The sequence below is a fragment of the Protopterus annectens genome, chromosome 1.part0, assembly GCF_019279795.1.
Source record: "Protopterus annectens isolate FY-2018-M chromosome 1.part0, PAN1.0, whole genome shotgun sequence".
In the NCBI taxonomy this organism is placed as follows: domain Eukaryota; kingdom Metazoa; phylum Chordata; order Ceratodontiformes; family Protopteridae; genus Protopterus; species Protopterus annectens.
In genome coordinates this window covers 1,885,390,817-1,885,408,572 of record NC_056725.1, presented here as the reverse complement: position 1 = coordinate 1,885,408,572, position 17,756 = coordinate 1,885,390,817, and the positions used below count along the sequence as shown (strand labels likewise).

The window sequence follows — 17,756 nt, the reverse complement described above, 5'->3', positions numbered from 1 at the left end:
GGCATTGCAACATCAACAAACATCTATCGACCAAACAACAGATAAGCCACGTCTTGCAAGGAAGGGGGTCAGCTAGGCTGTGATAATTTGTACTATCCTACTATACTGGTTGAAAGGAAACAAATAACACTGTTAAGTCAAACTTGAAAGACGTTTTTTTCTGGCTACTCGCTGAACAGGGCAGGGTCAAGATGACAAAAAATTGCTGTGTGACAAGGTCTTTTTTTAAATGAACAAAAATGACAGCCATCAACAGAAATGAGCAACAATAAACACACTATAAACCCTTATGCAGTCTAACTGGTGGTTAAAAATTGCTCTTTGGCAAAATTATACATAGAGAGTTAAGGCAGGCAGATACATACTGAAACAACTACTGCTGTGGGAGATAGTGTAGGCTTTATAGAAGAAAAGATTTTGAAAAAAAAAATTATCTAAATGCCAACTGCCACAAAAGGCAGACAAAAATACCATCAGCACATAAAAGAAAAATGATTAAAAATACTCCCTTACCCTGACAAAGTATTAACAATTCAAAAAGCATACTGGAGTCCATAACTATACCTATCAGGGACAAATCTCAACAGAATCAGGTACAAATCAAGACATAATTAGGGACAATCAGGGACACTTTTTAAAATACTGGTACTTTAACTTGAGATATTGACAAAATAAGAGAATATGTAAATTAACAAACATTTTCTAAAGTAAAAGATATCTATATTTACTGTAATTATTTATTAAGTGTAATTCACCACCTTTTCCCCAAACGCCTCTAGTTTTAGGACTGATTAAGAGGGAGAGAGCGAAAATTCAAGTCAAAATCAGGGACAGCTGAGAGGTATCCATGTTCTCTGTGTTGCAGGAAACATCTCTGATAAGCATAACATAAGCCTGACTAGTTTGGTCTGCAAAGCTATGGAAAGGATCACCATGGACCTCATAAATAAAGATATTGGGGACCTACAGACACTGGATCCTACCCAGTTCGGCTTTGTTAAGGGCAGATCCTGCCTCTTAAACCTGGTTGATTTCTTTGAAACAGTCACCAAGGCCATTGACGAGGGGAAGGAGGTCCACACAGCCAACCTGGACCTCACAAAAGCCTTCGATACAATACCCCACTCAGGCATTACAGATAAGCTCACCAGCTTAAATATAAACCCCTATATCACTAGATGGGTTGCAAACTGGCTCAAGGACAGAACCCACATGGTTAGAATTGCTGGAGCCATGTCAGACTCCAAACCAGTTACAAGTGGCATCCCACAAAGCTCAGTCCTGGGACCTCTCTTGTTCAGTATATATTTCTCGGAGGTACAGGCCAACACTGAAGGACTGTGGCTGACCAAGTTCGCAGATTGACTGCAAACTGGGCGCCATAATCGACTCTCCAGCTAACACAAGAATCCTCCAAAAGGGCCTCATAGAAACAGACAACTGGTGCCAGAGACATGGCCTCAAGCTAAACGCCAAAAAGTGTATAGTCATCCCCTTTGGCAAAAACAAAGTGCCCACAAATTACCACATAGGTGGTAATCCATTAAGTACAGAAGAAGTAATTAGGGACCTGGGGACCCAAGTTGATAGCAATCTCTCATTTGATAACCACGTGGCCAAAGTGGTTAGAAAAACATTTTATATAGCCCACCTAATCATGAAGGGATTCACATCTAGATCAGGGGAGGTCATCGTGCCTCTTTACTCATCCCTCATCAGGCCCATAATTGAGTACAATGCCCCTTTTGGGATGCACCTTACCAGACACCTGCAGCAACTGGAAAGACCCCAAAAGTACCTCACCAAGAGGATCAAAGGGCTCAAACAGATGCCATATGCTGCCCGGTTAAAGAAACTCTAGCTCTACTCAGTGGCATACCGCCTGCTCAGAGGTGATCTGTGCCTGACGTACAAAGCCATGTCCAACCCGGAATTAATGGACATGCTGCACCTCAGAAAATCCAAATCTCATCGAGCTACGCGCTTGAGAGACTTGAACCTCAGCACTGAAATAAATAGGACATGCTGGAGGGACAGATTCATAACCCAGAGGCTCCCTTTACTCTGGAATAAAATCCCAGTCCCTCATTGACTCTCTTCAAGAGAAATCTTGATGAGTGGAGGGGAGATCGTAGGTTTACCCTGGGTATCATTTCTGTGTCACTGTTAGACAGAGGCACAGTATACTAACCTCGAAAAAGAGCATAGCAAAATTAATTTAAAATGGGTGGCGAAAGCCAAACACACTCTGGCTAGGCTTATAAATGCCCTAGGGCAGATAGCCTAGTATGAACCTATGAACCTATCTGGAGAGTCAGAGCAGTGCATTGGGGGGATAGGGATTGTGGAAGGTACTTAGCAATCTGGGAAAGTTTGGTTTGCTCAGCAGTCTTAATACTTAGGAATTTAGCACTATGTGTTGCCACAGATGGAAATATTCCTATTAGACATGGCAATCAGCTGGTTCTGGTTTCAGAAACGCAAAGGGACAGCTTATATCTTTCTATTAAAACACAGTTATATTCTTTGAAAAATGCAGGTAGGCACCACAGGATTTGAAAAATTCACTCTCAGGATGAGCAGAAAAGATAAAAACATGAGGCTGGTCACATGGTTATGGTGACACCATGAACTGACCACTAGGAAAGACTTGGGCTGGGACACAAAATCAGCTAGACCAGTCAAAGATAATGAAACTCCTCGATCCCCTAGAAGCACCGAATGGTAATACTGTCATCATCCCTGGCAGAAGGAAAATGTTCACTTGTACAGTGGTTTCAAAAAGCTTGACAAAAATCCAAATGTAGTATGGAAATTTTTTTACTTATGTCTGCATATAAATATATTTCAATATATATTTGCTTATGTTTTAAGTGATAAGGTGGTGAAAAAAGTAATCCCTAACTCAGAAAAAAAGACTATGTGACAGTTCCTAAGTGTATTATATATCGGTTTTCTTTGTGGATCCTGAGATTCTGAAGCCCCTAGGGTCAGAAGAGGAGAACGGAGAATTGGGATTGGAGAAGTTCCCCTAGCTGGTGGACTGGGGACACCAAAAGCCCCAACACTATCTGGGCTTTGAGGAAGTTCCTCATCGTCCTATCCATATCTGATGGCAACAGACTCCTGGAGGAAGTGGAGGAGTGGGTAGACTTGGCTGGAGACCCTGAGGACAGTACAGTTGTGTACACTTACCATAAATGTAGATGCTTGAGTGTATTCACTGCTGCAGTCATTACATTTGGGTGCTCTGCTTGAAGGTTGCCCTCAATCGCCTGATTAACAAAGTCTTGTGTCCTGCGTCGGTAGCTGTCCCTTCTTCCATGACGTCAGGTCGTCAGGGGTATAAAACATGCAGCCGACGCCATTACATCAGTTTTTCTTGCCCTGCCCCCCTAATGGGGAGCAATTAAACATAAAAACACAAAGGTATACCTCCAACAAAAAAGTGGATACACCAAAAAGGCTTTTAAGCATAGTAAAAGAAAGTAGAGGTAAAGCCCAAAGAAGTTAGGGTGAAGGAGGGAGGGTACCAAGGACTGCAACAGTGAATACACTCAAACATCTACATTTATGGTATGTGTACACAACTGTACTATGTTTTTCATGTTTCACTGTTGCAGTCATTACAGTTGGGTAGATTCCCAAAGCTATGGTTGGGAGAAGGAGTTTAGATAGCATTAATAGCAGCTATAAGGCCTTGCAAGATTGCAGTGGCAAAGCCAGCTCTGGATTTAGAGAAAACAGGCAAATGGTAATGCTTGGTGAAAGTATGTACAGAACACCAGGTAGCAGCTTCTAGGATGTCCCTGGTAGGAATGCCCCTGAGAAAGGCTGTAGAAGTAGATGCAGCCCTGGTGGAGTGAGGTCTGATCCCCTGGAGGATAGGTTTTCCATGGTGCTTACAGCAGAAATGAATGCAATGGCTTATCCATTTAGAAATGGTTTGTTTTGAAATAGCCTTCCCCTCTGCCCCTGCAGCAAATGCTACCAGCCAGTTGTTCAGATTTTCTTTGAGGTTTAGTCCTGTCCAAGTAGAATCTAAGTTATCTGTGCACATCCAAGTAAAGCAGAATCCATTCCCCTTTGTTCTGTGGACTGGGAAAGAAGGTTGGTAAATTAATGGACTGATTTAGAACCAGACTGGATACCACCTTAGGCATGAAAGATGGATTGGTCCTGAGTGATACCCTGTCTGCATGAAAGATGATGAAAGGCTCCCACTGCCATAAGGGCCTCTAATTCAGATACCCTTCTAGCTGAAGTGATTGCTAAAAGGAAAGCTGTTTTCCAAGAAAGAAATTTTAAGTCTGCAGTAACAGCTGGCTCGAAAGGAGGGAGAGTGAGTTTCTCCAATACAAAGTTGAGGTCCCAGGCTGGGGTTGGAGCTCTCCTGGGTGGTCTCAAATTTTTGGCCCCTCTGAGGTACTGCTTGAGCAGTGGATGAGAGAAGAGGGGAGGTTCTGTGTTATAACGAGCTGAAATGGCTGAGGCGTGGATTTTAATGGAGGAAAAAGACAGGCCCTTGTGAAGCATCTCAGTTAAGTATTGTAACATCTGAGGTAAATTGGGCGCTGCTGTGCTCTTCCCTTGAGACTGGTTCCAGGCAGAGAATCTTTTCCATTTTTCAGCATAAGATTTTCTAGTACTAGGCCTCCCTTGCCTCTAAGATGACATCCATCACAGGTTTGCTGAGGGATGGTAAGGGAGAATTTAAGTAACTAGCAAGGTTCAGTGTTGGAAGCTGAGGGTGCAGAATCTGGTTCTCCTGCTGAGACAGCAGGGAAGGAGTCTGAGGCAGGTTCCATGGAGATAATTGTGACACACTGCGCAGGAGGGGTACCAGTGTTGGCACGGCCAGTCTGGAGCAATCAAAATCATCCTTGGTGTGTCCTGTTTGACTTTTAGTAGTACTTTGGAGAGCAAAGGCAGTGGGGGGAAGGCATAGACTGATAGGTTTTTCCAGCTGAAGGACAAAGCATCCACTTTCCAGGCTTGTTTGTGGGGAGTCCTTGTGCAACATTTGTCCAATTGGTAGTTTTGGGGGGAGGCAAACAGGTCTATATCCGGGCTCCCCCATTCGCTTGTCAACATGTTGAAAATCCTTGGTTCCAGTTTCCACTCGTGTGGGTCCATAAGGTTTCTGCTTAGTCCGTCTGCCAGTGTATTTAACATTCCTGGCAAGAACTGAGCTTGTAGGTGCACTTAGTAGCTCAAGGCTGTGTTCCACAATGCCATGGCTAGTCTGCAGAGGGGGTAAGAATGTGTACCCCCCTGCTTGTTTATGAACCACATAACCATGGTGTTGTCCATCTTTACCATTAGTTGTCCTGGAAGAATGTAGTCCTTGAAGGCTGTCAGAGCATTCTGTACAGCTAACATTTCTTTTTGATTGATATGCAGGTGCATTTGACTTGGGTTCCAATTGCCCTGAATGCACTTCCCTGCCAGGTGAACCCCCCCATGCATAGTCTGATGCATCTGTTTTTAGAGTTTGGGCGACAGGGGGTGGTGTGAAAGGTAGTCCCTTGTTTTGGTAGCAGGCCTCTGCCCACCAAAGGAACTCTAGGCGTAGGCAAGGTATGATAGGAATCATTGTTTCTAGGCTGCGAGAATGTTGACTCCATAGGCTTTTTAGATACCACTGTAGTTTCCTCATATGCAGTTTTGCATATGGAATTAGAAGAATGGAGAAGGCCATGAACCCCAAGGCTTGCAGTATTTGTCTTGCAGATAGCAAGGTTTTTGTGGCCACTTGTTTGAAGTAGGTTGTCAAATGAGTTTGCTTTTTTGGCATGAGGTAAGCCATCTGGGAAGTTGTATTCAAGCTTGCTCCCAGGAATGTAATTTGTTGACAGGGTACCAGTTGTGATTTATTTTCATTTATGGTGTACCCCAGACAAGTTAGAACCTTTTTTACAAAAGCCAGATGATTCAAAAGTATGTCCTGGCTTTCTGGCTGAATTACAAACCAGCGATAAAAGTAAACTCCAAAGAACAAAACAAAAAGTCTTTCAGGCAAAAGAATTCACGAACCACAGAATTTATTATAAAGCGCTTTTCGTCATTCACGATGGAATAACTTCTTCAGATGAGTCTCAAAAGACAAATCACTATATATATATATATATATATATATATATATATATATATATATATACATACACAAAACTTGTTCAATCAAACAATTAACTTAATTACCAAATTATTAAATTAGTTGGTAATGAACTCTGTTAAAAGTGGTAATACTTTACAAATAATCCTACAGCTCAACTAAAAAAATCTTCCAAGATATGTAAAATATGTCCCCATACAAGTATTAACTATATGGACATATCGATACAATTATATCAAAAGAAGAATTGTTAAAAAAAAAATATATATATATGTTTAAGAACCATTTTAAATATAGAAACAAGAATGAAACCAAGAAAAAACATTTTTACATATGGGTTCGGAGCCGATCTTCGGCTCCGACTCGGCTGATTTACAAGTTCGAAGACTTCTGGTTGGCTTGTGGCTAAGCAGGTATTCCATAGTGCACCAGTACAAACCCCAGATCTTGTTTGCTGCTCACTAGAAGAAAAAACCCATAACAGACAAACCAATACTAAAGGGTCTCCAACCAAAGATAACCAAATTATTATTATTGCCATCTCCAGATCTTCTAGGATGGGGGCAGGAGGGCGGGTTGGTAAAAATGAAGGGTGAGATGGACTCCCAACATGGAATGTTATGGTGAGTACATAACTTCTTTATGTTGTGTAGTCCAATCTCACCTTCATTTTTACATATGGGACAGCATCCCAAGTGCCTGATTCTTGGGTGGCTCACTGGAAAATACTCCTAAGCACCATGGAGCCAAAGGATGCTCTACCCCTGGAAGCTAAATCCAATTTGTAATGTGTAATAAAAGTGTGAGGGTTAGCCCATGTAGCTGCTGCACAAATATTATCAAGTGGGACCCTGGCTTGAAAGGCTGCAGAGGTAGGCAGCGACCTGGTAGAATGAGCCTTGATCCTGCAGGGTAAAGGTCTGCCCTCCAAACTGTAGATAAAGGCTATGCAACTGGAAATCCAGTTAGATAGTGTCACTTTAGAAACTGGTAAGCCCAATCTGGAGTCAGAAAAGGAAATGAATAGCTGATCTGATTTCCTAAATTCCTTGGTCCGCTGTAAATAAAAACGTAGTTGTCTATGAACGTCCAACTGATAAAAACGGTATTCAGCTGTATTACAGTGATTAGGGAAGAAAACTGGGTGTTATATGGATTGATTTAAGGTAGCAGGGGAACAAACTTTGGGGACAAAGGAGGGATTAGTACGCAGTGACACCCTGTCCTTGTGAAAGATCAAATAAGGTGGCTTAACAGACAAGGCTTGTAGCTCCGGTACCCGTCTGGCTGACGTAATAGCTACCAAAAACAAAGTCTTCCAAGACAAAAATTTCAATGAAGATGAGTGTAAAGGTTCAAACGGTGGATAAGTCAGTTTGGACAACACAAAATTTAAATCCCAAGAAGTCACAGGTTCTTGCAGTGGTGGTCTCAAAAGAGTGATTCCTTTCATAAAGGTCTTGCGTAGCTTATGAGACATTAAATTATCCGGAAACCCTAAGTGAAAATGAGAAATCGCCGCCAATTGGACTCATAGTGGTGGCGGCAGCTCCTTGTTGAAAAAACTCAGGAAATTCCAAAATCATACAGACAGAAGCAGTGTAGGGATCTACATTCATTTTCTGTGCCCTAATAGAAAATCTTTTCCATTTACTGCCATACAGCCTCTTAGTTGAAGGTTTATGGGAGGACATATGAATATGTGATACTGAGGATGATACATCATGAAGCCTGACTAGGGATGGAACTGGAGCAGCCACGCTGTCAACCTGAGGGTGTGGATTGAGGGATGTAGCAAACCTGACATGTGAGTCAACAGATCTGGAGCTGGGTCCAGGATCCAAGGATCGCCCAGGAGGAGAGGCTCGAGAAAAGGTAACCAGACTGGACGAGGCCAGTAAGGAGGAATGAGGATCAACTTGCTTCCCCGCTGACTGGTTTTCTGAATCACTTTGGAAATGGAGGAAAAGCATACAGAATTATCATGGGCCAATCGTGAGCCAGTGTCTCTGGGTGTCTCCCCCATAGAGGGAATGAGAGAAAAATAGCTGCTGCATTTGGTATTGACTGGACAGGCAAAGAGGTTGCAGCAAGGCTGTCCCCATTTGCAGAAAATCTGATCCGCTGTTTCCTGTTTCAGAGGTCACTCGTGAGGCAGTAGGGTCGCCCGGCTGAGCTTGTAGGCTATCACGTTGGTCATCCCTGGAATATGCGCTGCAACCAGAAAGCGCTGGGAAGAAATCGCCCATTCTCAAACTCGCATGGCCTCTCGACAGAGTGGGTAAGATCTGGTACCACCCTGTTCGTTGATATACCAAACTACCAACATGCTGTCTGATTGTATCGCAATAGACCTGAGAGGGAGAAGGTCTTGAAGTGTTTGCAACGCCAGGAGCACCACCCTCATCTCCAGAACATTGATATGCAGTTTAGCCTCGTGTTCTTGCCATGCGCCTTGGACAGTCCTGCCGAGATAATGCCCCCCCACCCGATCTGGGAGGCATCCATGGTCACAGTGGCAATAGGTTGGGCAGGAACAAAGGGAGCATCCGTAATCAAATGGTTGGGAGCTATCCACCAAAGAAGGTCCTTCTTGCATGATTCCATCAGCAGGATAGGATGATTCAGCGGGAGATATTGGTAGGATCCATTGGGAAGACAGAAGCCACTGGAGAATTCTCATGTGCAACCTGACTAATGGTACTAATAGAATAGTGGAAGCCATAGTCTTGAGGAGCTGAAGAACCCACTTAGCTTTGACCTTCCACAACGGAAGAAGACATTGAATTTGAAATATTAAGTTTTGTGCCCTGTCGGCGGGGAGACGAGATGTCATGTTCACTGTGTCTACCTCTGCGCCTATAAAAATCATAGATTGAGAGGGCAATAATGCAGATTTTTCCCAACTTATGGAGAACCCTAACTGAGCACAAAGTTGAATAGTGGCGTCTCTGTTTTGCAGGAGTACATGTCTGGTGGGGGTGGTCAGGAGCCAGTCGTCCAAATACAGAAACACCTGGAATCCTTGACGTCTCAGGTGAGCTGTCACTATTGCCATGCATTTGGTGAACACCCTGGGGGCTGTGGTGAGACCAAAGGGCAGAGCACGAAACTGATAATGACTGGCTCCCAGCTGGAAGCGTAGATGGCTCCTGGACGCCTTGTCCATTTTATATGGTAGTAGGCATCTTGGAAATCTAGACAGCACATCCAATAGTCTTTCCCTGACAACAGGAATATTGACTGCAGAGTTACCATCTGAAACTTGTCCTTCACAGATTCGTTTAACCTGCTGAGGTCCAATATTGGCCTCCAATCTCCGGATTGTTTCGGTACTAAAAAGAACCTGGAGTAAGTTCCGAATCCTACCTGGTTGGCTGGGGCAGACTGGATGACTCTTTTTGAAAGCAACTTGTTGATCTCCACAGTTGCCTGATCCCTGTGATTGGGTGGTACATCTGGGATCTTCTTGGGAACAAATGGTGGAAGGGAAAAGGGTATGATATAGCCTCTGGTAACAACTCTTTGTATCCACTTGTCTTGAGTGATATTTAGCCAGGCTTCCGGATACAAAGAAATACGAGCTCCGACCGGCCCCAGAGAAACGCAGTCGTGCCTCACATCAGGAGCGCTGATAAGGCCGTCCCCGAAAGGAATCACGGCCTTGATGGTATTACGGACTGCCCCTGCCTCTTGGGCAACGTTTCCCATTTCCTCCTCCTCCTCTGCCTCTGAAGGAGGATTCACTCTGTGTGTCCGGAAAGACTTCTGGGACTTTTTGAACCACATTCTACTGCTCCTTTGACCTTTGGGGTATGGTCGAGAGGGAACAGTAAAACGTACTCCCACGGCAGAAAGTGTCTTTCCTTCTTGCTCACACCGAGTGAGTGTGTCCTTCACCTTGGAACCAAACAATGAGGAACCATCAAATGGGGTGTTGGTGAAAGCAGACTTGAATGGTTCCGCAAAATTACACAAGCGCATCCAGGAGTGACGCCTCAGGGCAACTCCTGAACCCGCTGCTCTACTCACTCCATTAGCCGCATAGGAGATAAGCTGCATGGAGGAGTTAACTATAGAATTTAAGGTGGACAACTGAGCAGAGATCTTGTCAGGGACACCCTCAGAACACGCACCTTGTATAGAATCTACTAACTCCTTGAGGAGATCCCTCTGTAATCTCGTGAATTGAGTGATATAGTTCAACGATCGAAGGATAAATGCTGCTGAAATAAAGATATGCTTCCCAAATCTGTCCATCTGTCGAGAATCCTTATTTGGCGGTTGAACAGAGGAAGAAGTCTCCGCCAGCTCCTTCTTTGTGGCCACCACCACCACCATGGCATCTACGGGAATGCCCTTAGACAAAAACTCTTTACCAGGAGGGGCAGACAGAAATTTATTGGGTCTCCTGGGGACTGGCTCCACGGCATCAGGAGTATCCCACACCTTTCAACTAACTAGATCCATTAGTTCATCATAAGGTGGAGACACCCAAGAGGCAGAAGGTTGAGACCCGAAAGCCTTCAAGTACACAGACTCCTCATCAGAAGGGTCGACAGTGGGCCAGTCACACCTCTGCTTAAGAATCTCCAAGATGTCCATGAAGGAGACATCAACAGAGGACGACTTGGGTGCCCTTCCAACTCCTTGAGGTCAGTGTCCGATGTCAAGGACTCATCCTGGGAGTCAACATGCTTCCTCTTACATAGCCTGTTCCAGGGAGGCTCCTCGAAAGGGTATTCTGGGGAGGCCTCAGAAGAGTGGGGGGCCATTAGCCGATGGCTCCTGAGGCTGAGGATTGCTGCTGTCTTCGGAGAGAGTGGGGGCTGAGACCAAAGTGAGTGCTCTCAGGGAAAGAGTGCCGGTACCACTGGTAGGGGCTAGAGAATGAGACAGCACGCTCCTCATCATCTCAAATGCCGACCTCTCTGGCTCCGAAGACCTACCCCACTCTGAAGAGACAAAAACTGACATCTGAGCCAGAGCCGTCAGCTCTGAGACAAATGCAGGGTCCGAGGTCACCCTGGCCGATGCACCGAGAGGAAGGCTTGGAACCAAAGATCGATTCCAACCCTCCCTGTCGGCGCTGACAGGAGAGCTTCAGCCCCTGGACACGACGGATGGCACCGAGTGTGTCGGAGCCGAACCCGGCTCCAAAGCAGCAACAAAGGAAGCTGGAATTGATAGTACCTCCGGTGGCACCAAGTACTCCGGCTCCGAAGGGCCAACATGTCTCTGAAGACGAATAGCAGACAAGGGCAAAGCTGGATCGAGTGGCTCTGGAGCCGACTGGGTCGGAGCCAACAATAATTTTGGTAAGGCAGACAACTTTAGGAGTCTCAATACCACCCTCTCCACATCTTCTTCTGAAAGGCTCCTGGAAAATCTGGAAGACATAGTAGGGGATCTTGATCTAGGGGGCACTGGAGACTTTAGCAACACGGAAACCGGTAGGGAATCCACAGACAGGCTCCAAGAAGCAGATTCAATTGCTGATTTAAATCAGTTCCGAGATCGGCTCCAAAACATTTGGAACCGGCTCTGACACCGCAATAGTGCTCTCCTTCGGCAGTGGAGTCGAGGAGGCAGATTTTGACTGTTAAGAAGGAAGTCCAAGACACCAGCTGGCGCCGGAGAAGGCCTTTTTGAAGACTTAGATTTGCCAGACTTGGAGGAAGCCGAAGAACTGGCTAGAACTTCCTCAAAAGATGGTGTTAGTAGACCCTTGAGAATAAGCTGTAACACCTTAGGAGAGAAAGCATGGCAGAACAAGCATGATTCCTGCAGGTGGATGGCCCCTAAACAGTAGACACAGCTACTGTGGCCATCCATTAAAGACATTTTTTGGGAGCATTTCATGAACTTCTTAAAACCCAAAGGTTTGTGCTCCTTACTCTCTTTAGACATTACAGACACACACACACACACACACACACACACACACACACACACACACACACACACACAGAGGAAAGGAAGAAGAATAAGGGAAGAGGACTAGGTCATCTAACTAAAATGGGCCTAGCCCTACAGAAGAAAGTACCACGAGGACTAGGTCCTCTAACTTAAACGGGCCTAGCCCGGTGGAACAGAAACTGTGTCTTCTAATTTAAACAGACCAGAAAATGCACACACACAGAAAACTGTAAATAACTCTATATGGTAACAAATTTTAGGTCCTGTAACTAAAACAGGCCTAGCCGTACAGAAAGTACCACAAGGACTAGGTCTAACTTAAATGGGCCTAGCCCGGTGGGACAGAAACTGGGTCTTCTAATTTAAACAGACCAGAAAGCACATGCACACAGAAAACTGTATATAACTCTATGTGGAACAATTAGAAGAAAAACTAATGTACTAAGGGAGGAACTCCAACCCTTAGCAAATAACTAGCGAATCCCCGCCAAAAATACAATCTCAGATTAAGGAAACTAAGCTGCCAATAACAGTTTAGAAAGACAACAGAATAACAGGAGCCTCTGTTAACAATCAGTGGAAAAACGCCACAAACTACCTGATAAGGAAAAAAGCGCAACGGCACCTACAAGAACTCTAAACTGGCACACAGGATACCAAACTAACAAGTTCAAGATAAGAATGCACCAAAAAGGGCAAACAACACTAATGTCTAAGATAATATCACCTTACAACATAACTGCAATACAAAATTTAAATATAATAATTTTAACATTTAGCCAGAGCCAAGAGAAGCACAACCGAACTCGTCGACGCGGCAAACAAGATCTGGGGTTTGTACTGGTGCACTATGGGATACCTGCTTAGCCACGAGCCAACCAGAAGTCTTCGAGCTTGTAAATCGGCCGAGTCGGAGCCGAACCCATATGTAAAAATGAAGGTGAGACTGGACTACACAACATGAACCATTTTCAGTGGAAGGGCGGGGAGAAAAGTTCCAAAGAATACAAATTACAACAGTAGACTAATGTCATTCACTATAAAATACACAGACATAAGAGAAGAATAACATCAAACAAGTCTATAAAAATATACAAGATAAATGCATTTCTGATAAACAAGTATGAAAGAAAATGAAAAAATATATACAAGATAAATGCAAAACGAGTATGTAAAGAAAAAGAATGGTAGTTTTGCTAGAAGAAGGTAAAGTTTCTCTCTGCAGAGTCGCATAAGAGAGGACATATTGAGTTCAGCATGTTAAACAATAGTGTGGGAATTAGTAGCGCTTGTAGGCCGATCTATAAGGAAATCAGAAATATTGCCTTGAGAAATTAAATAATATGAGGAGGAGAAAAAAAAGAGAAATTTGGTATTAGTCTGGTGCGGTACAGGAACAGAGACAAGCTGGGAAGGAATTCTTTTAGTAAGGGCTTTAATGACTGAATGTTAAGTAATGACCTGATAGTGACCAGGATGGAGTTCCAAAATTTGGTCATACAGTTGTAATACAAGGTGTGCCCGATACATTTCTTTGGTTTAAGGATTTCAAGTAGTGGTTTGTCAGCTGAATGACGGAGTCGATTTGAAAGATAAGTGGTAGAAGATGCTGAAAAGCTGGGCTGGGAAGTATATTATTTTGTGTGCTAGCAATAGTTGTGCGAATGCTAGGTGATGAGATATTCAAGCCAATTTAGTGATTTGTAGTACAGAGTAGTGATGGGTATGGGAGGACGGACTGGCTGCAAATCTTGCAGCTTTATTATAGCATTTTTCCAGTCTGGATTTTAAAGTAGACTATAGATAGTCAAGACAGGAGAGATGTAAGGTAAAAGATGCAGGTTGGTAATTTTAAGAAATCTTATATCTATAAAGCATACCTAGTATTTGATGATTTTTTTATACAGTTCTGTATGCAAAGCTCAAACTTTAGATTATCATCTACTGTACACCTAGGAGTTTAGTATGAGAAACATGGATATTTTGAAGTTGTCTTTTTCGTGGGTACGAGATTTAGGGAAACAAAAAGTATCTTGTTTTTTTGGTATTCAGCAGAATTTGAATTTCAGAGAGCCAGCTTTATACAGAGTTGAAGGCATGTTGGATGACAGCCTGTAGCTAGGGTAGACTGTCAGATGAACATATTACAGAGGAATAAATCAGCATATGGTATAAGTGATGCTTGTGGAGATGTGTAAAGATTGTTTATAAGAATGTTACAAAGGTTAGGACAAATGATGGAGCCTTGTAGGACACCAGTATTTACTAGAAGATAAGGGAAAGTTACTGAGAGACATTTTACTGACTGATGTCTGTATGAAAATTAGTGAAAAAAAACAGTTAATTGTACTGAATTAAAGGCCCAGGGTAGACACCTTTGACACGGGATTGTTGTGGTAAGCTTGAAGTACTCTGGTGAATTTTTTTTTTCCCCAAGTGCTTCTTCCCTCCATGCCTCTCAACCACTGCCTCCCCCATCAGCCTCAGGCCATTCATTCCCTCAATGCAGGGGAGTCTCTTGCATGAGTATGAAAAGTGAATGGAGGCGGGTTGTCATCCAAGCAGCCAGAAGGAATCTATGTCTTTGTTCACTTCCCTCAAGCAGGCTATGATGGCATTTCTAGCCAGATGTAATCCATCCGCTTGGTGGCTGACATGGGCCCTCACATTGCCACAATGGTCTGCAAAATCTCCTCCTTGCATACTCCCACCCACGAAATTAATGGGATTATTGTTACTAGCTTGGTAGCATCAGGCATTGTTGACAAACCTGTAAATACGAATACAAATCTTTATGTTGTGAAGAGGACAGCTAACTGATTCTCTGAAAAAAAAACATAGTTAAAGTCACAGGTGCCACTTCTGAAAGCAATAGAGTCATGACAGAGCTCAATATTGGGCCTTCTCTTATTTGGTTTTTATTTCTCTGACCTTCAGACCAACACTCCTGGCCTTAATTATCTAAGTATGCAGATTACTGTAAAATGGGAGTTATTTAATCATCCACTGACTCACAATTACACCAACAAGGGTTATATCATGTCAACTACTGACAGGAGGACAATGAGCTAAGGTTAAATGTGAAAAAAATAGTACAGTTTTAGTAAACAAAACATTTTCCCATTAAGTGATACATCCCTGAAATCAGACATTGTTGTATGAGATTTAGGTACTTTTACTGACAATTCCTTATCTTCTGACCATCATGTCTCCTTAACAATTATGAAAGCCTTCCATCTGGTTAATCTAATTTAAAGGCATTTTCTCTAGATCCAAAATATGAATGTTGCTTTACTTGCATCTTATCAGATCCATTACTGAACATAATACCACTTTTGGCATGTATTTGTCTAATACAATCTTTTGACTTGAGAGACCTCAGATGCGTTTAACTAAAAAGGATCAGTGGCCTCAAAAGTCTTAGTTATCAGGAAAGACAAGCAGTCCTCAATCTGGACTCAGTTGCTTACGGAGTACTCCATGGAGATCTGTGCCTAGCCTTTCAAACCGTGAAAGATCCAACCCTCTTATTCATAGGTTCATACTAAACTATCTGCCCTAGGGCATTTATAAGCCTAGCCAGAGTGTGTTTGGCTTTCGCCACCCATTTTAAATTAATTTTGCTATGCCCTTTTTTGAGGTTGGTATACTGTGCCTCTGTCTAACAGTGACACAGAAGTGATACCCGGGGTAAACCTACGATCTCCCATCCACTCATCAAGATTCCTCTTGAAGAGAGTCAATGAGGGACTCTGCCTAACCTGGACTGGGATTTTATTCCAGAGTGAAGGGAGCCTCTGGGTTATGAATCTGTCCCTCCAGCATGTCCTATTTATTTCAGTGCTGAGGTTCAAGTCTCTCGAGCACGTAGCTCGATGGGATTTGGATTTTCTGAGGTGCAGCATGTCCATTAATTTTAGGTTGGACATGGCTTTATATGTCAGGCACAGATCGCCTCTGAGCAGGCGGTATACTACTGAGTAGAGTTGGAGTTTCTTTAACCGGGCAGCATATGGCATCTGTTTGAGCCCTTTGATCCTCTTGGTGAGGTACTTTTGGGGTCTTTCCAGTTGCTGTAGTTGTCTGGTAAGGTACATCCTAAAAGGGACATTGTACTCAATTATGGGCCTGATGAGGGATGAGTAAAGAGGCACGATGACCTCCCCTGATCTAGATGTGAATCCCTTCATGATTAGGTGGGCTATATAAAATGTTTTTCTAACAACTTTGGCCACGTGGTTGTCAAATGAGAGATTGTTATCAACTTGGGTCCCCAGGTCCCTAATTACTTCTTCTGTACTTAATGGACTACCACCTATGTGGTAATTTGTGGGCAGTTTGTTTTTGCCAAAGGGGATGACTATACACTTTTTGGCGTTTAGCTTGAGGCCATGGCTCTGGCACCAGTTGTCTGTTTCTATGAGGCCCTTTTGGAGGATGCTTGTGTCGGCTGGAGAATTGATTATGGTGCCCAGTTTGCAGTCATCTGCGAACTTGGTCAGCCACAGTCCTTCCGTGTTGGCCTGTACCTCCAAGAAATATATACCGAACAAGAGAGGTCCCAGGACTGAGCCTTATGGGACGCCACTTGTAACTGGTTTGGAGTCTGACATGGCTCCAGCAATTCTAACCATGTGGGTTCTGGCCTTGAGCCAGTTTGCAACCCATCTAGTGACATAGGGGTTTATATTTAAGCTGGTGAGCTTATCTATAATGCCCGAGTGGGGTATTGCATCAAAGGCTTTTGCGAGGTCCAGGTAGGCTGTGTGGACCACCTTCCCCTTGTCAATGGCCTTGGTGACTTGTTTCAAAGAAATTGTCCAGGTTTAAGAGGCAGGATCTGCCCTTAACAAAGCCGAACTGGGTAGGATCCAGTGTCTGTAGGTCCCCAATATCTTCATTTATGAGGTCCATGATGATCCTTTCCATAGCTTTGCAGACCAAGCTAGTCAGGCTTATGGGGCAATAGATCCCAGGATCCATTGAGGCACCACCTTTGTGGAGAGGGACCGCTGTTGCTGTACACCACTCTTTGGGTACATATCCTGTAGTAAGGCTGAGATTGAACAGCAGTTTTATGTTTGGGTTTAGCTCTTCTTAGAGTTCATGTAGGACGCAGCCCGGGACACCGTCTGGTCCCATTGATGCTGTGTTTTTTGTTTTGGAGAGGGCGGCTCTTACCTAAGCATCTGAGATGTCAGGGGGGCAGCACTATGCTGGGATAGATATTTGCCCTTCTGGTGGGGAGGGGGGGGGGGTTTGCACTGAACCTGTCAGCTAGGGTGTTGGCAATGTCTGTGGGTTCGGTGTATTTTTTGTCATTTTGGACCAATTCTGTGCATATCTGGGAATTCCCTCCCAGGTTCCTAACATAACTAAAGAAAGCCTTGTGATTATCCTTAGTGTCCTGTGCAATTTTTCTCTCGAAGCTGGCCTTAGACGATTTTACGAGTGCCTGTAGTTTTTTGCTAATACTGATCAGAGATGCCTTCCCTTTTTGGGATTTTGCTCTATCATGTAGTAGCTTCCTCCTTCTATTGTATAGTTTGTTTATGGCTGTGGTCCACCAGACAGGACGTCTGCCTTTGGAGGATTGGGTCTTGGTTTTATTTGGGATTGCATGATCCATGCATTCCTGAAGGTGTCCATAGAATGCGTTTATAAAGGATTCTGCTGTCTGGGCCGTATTTTCCACAGGCCCGGGGGCTTTGAAGGATTCCAC

General features: G+C 43.9%; 1 protein-coding gene across 2 annotated transcripts in view; it reads right to left on the bottom strand.

Annotated features, from left to right (window-relative positions):
• NADK2 (NAD kinase 2, mitochondrial) overlaps nucleotides 1-17,756 on the bottom strand; it is a 1,215,936-nt gene that overhangs the window by 90,304 nt on the left and 1,107,876 nt on the right. The window lies entirely within an intron of this gene.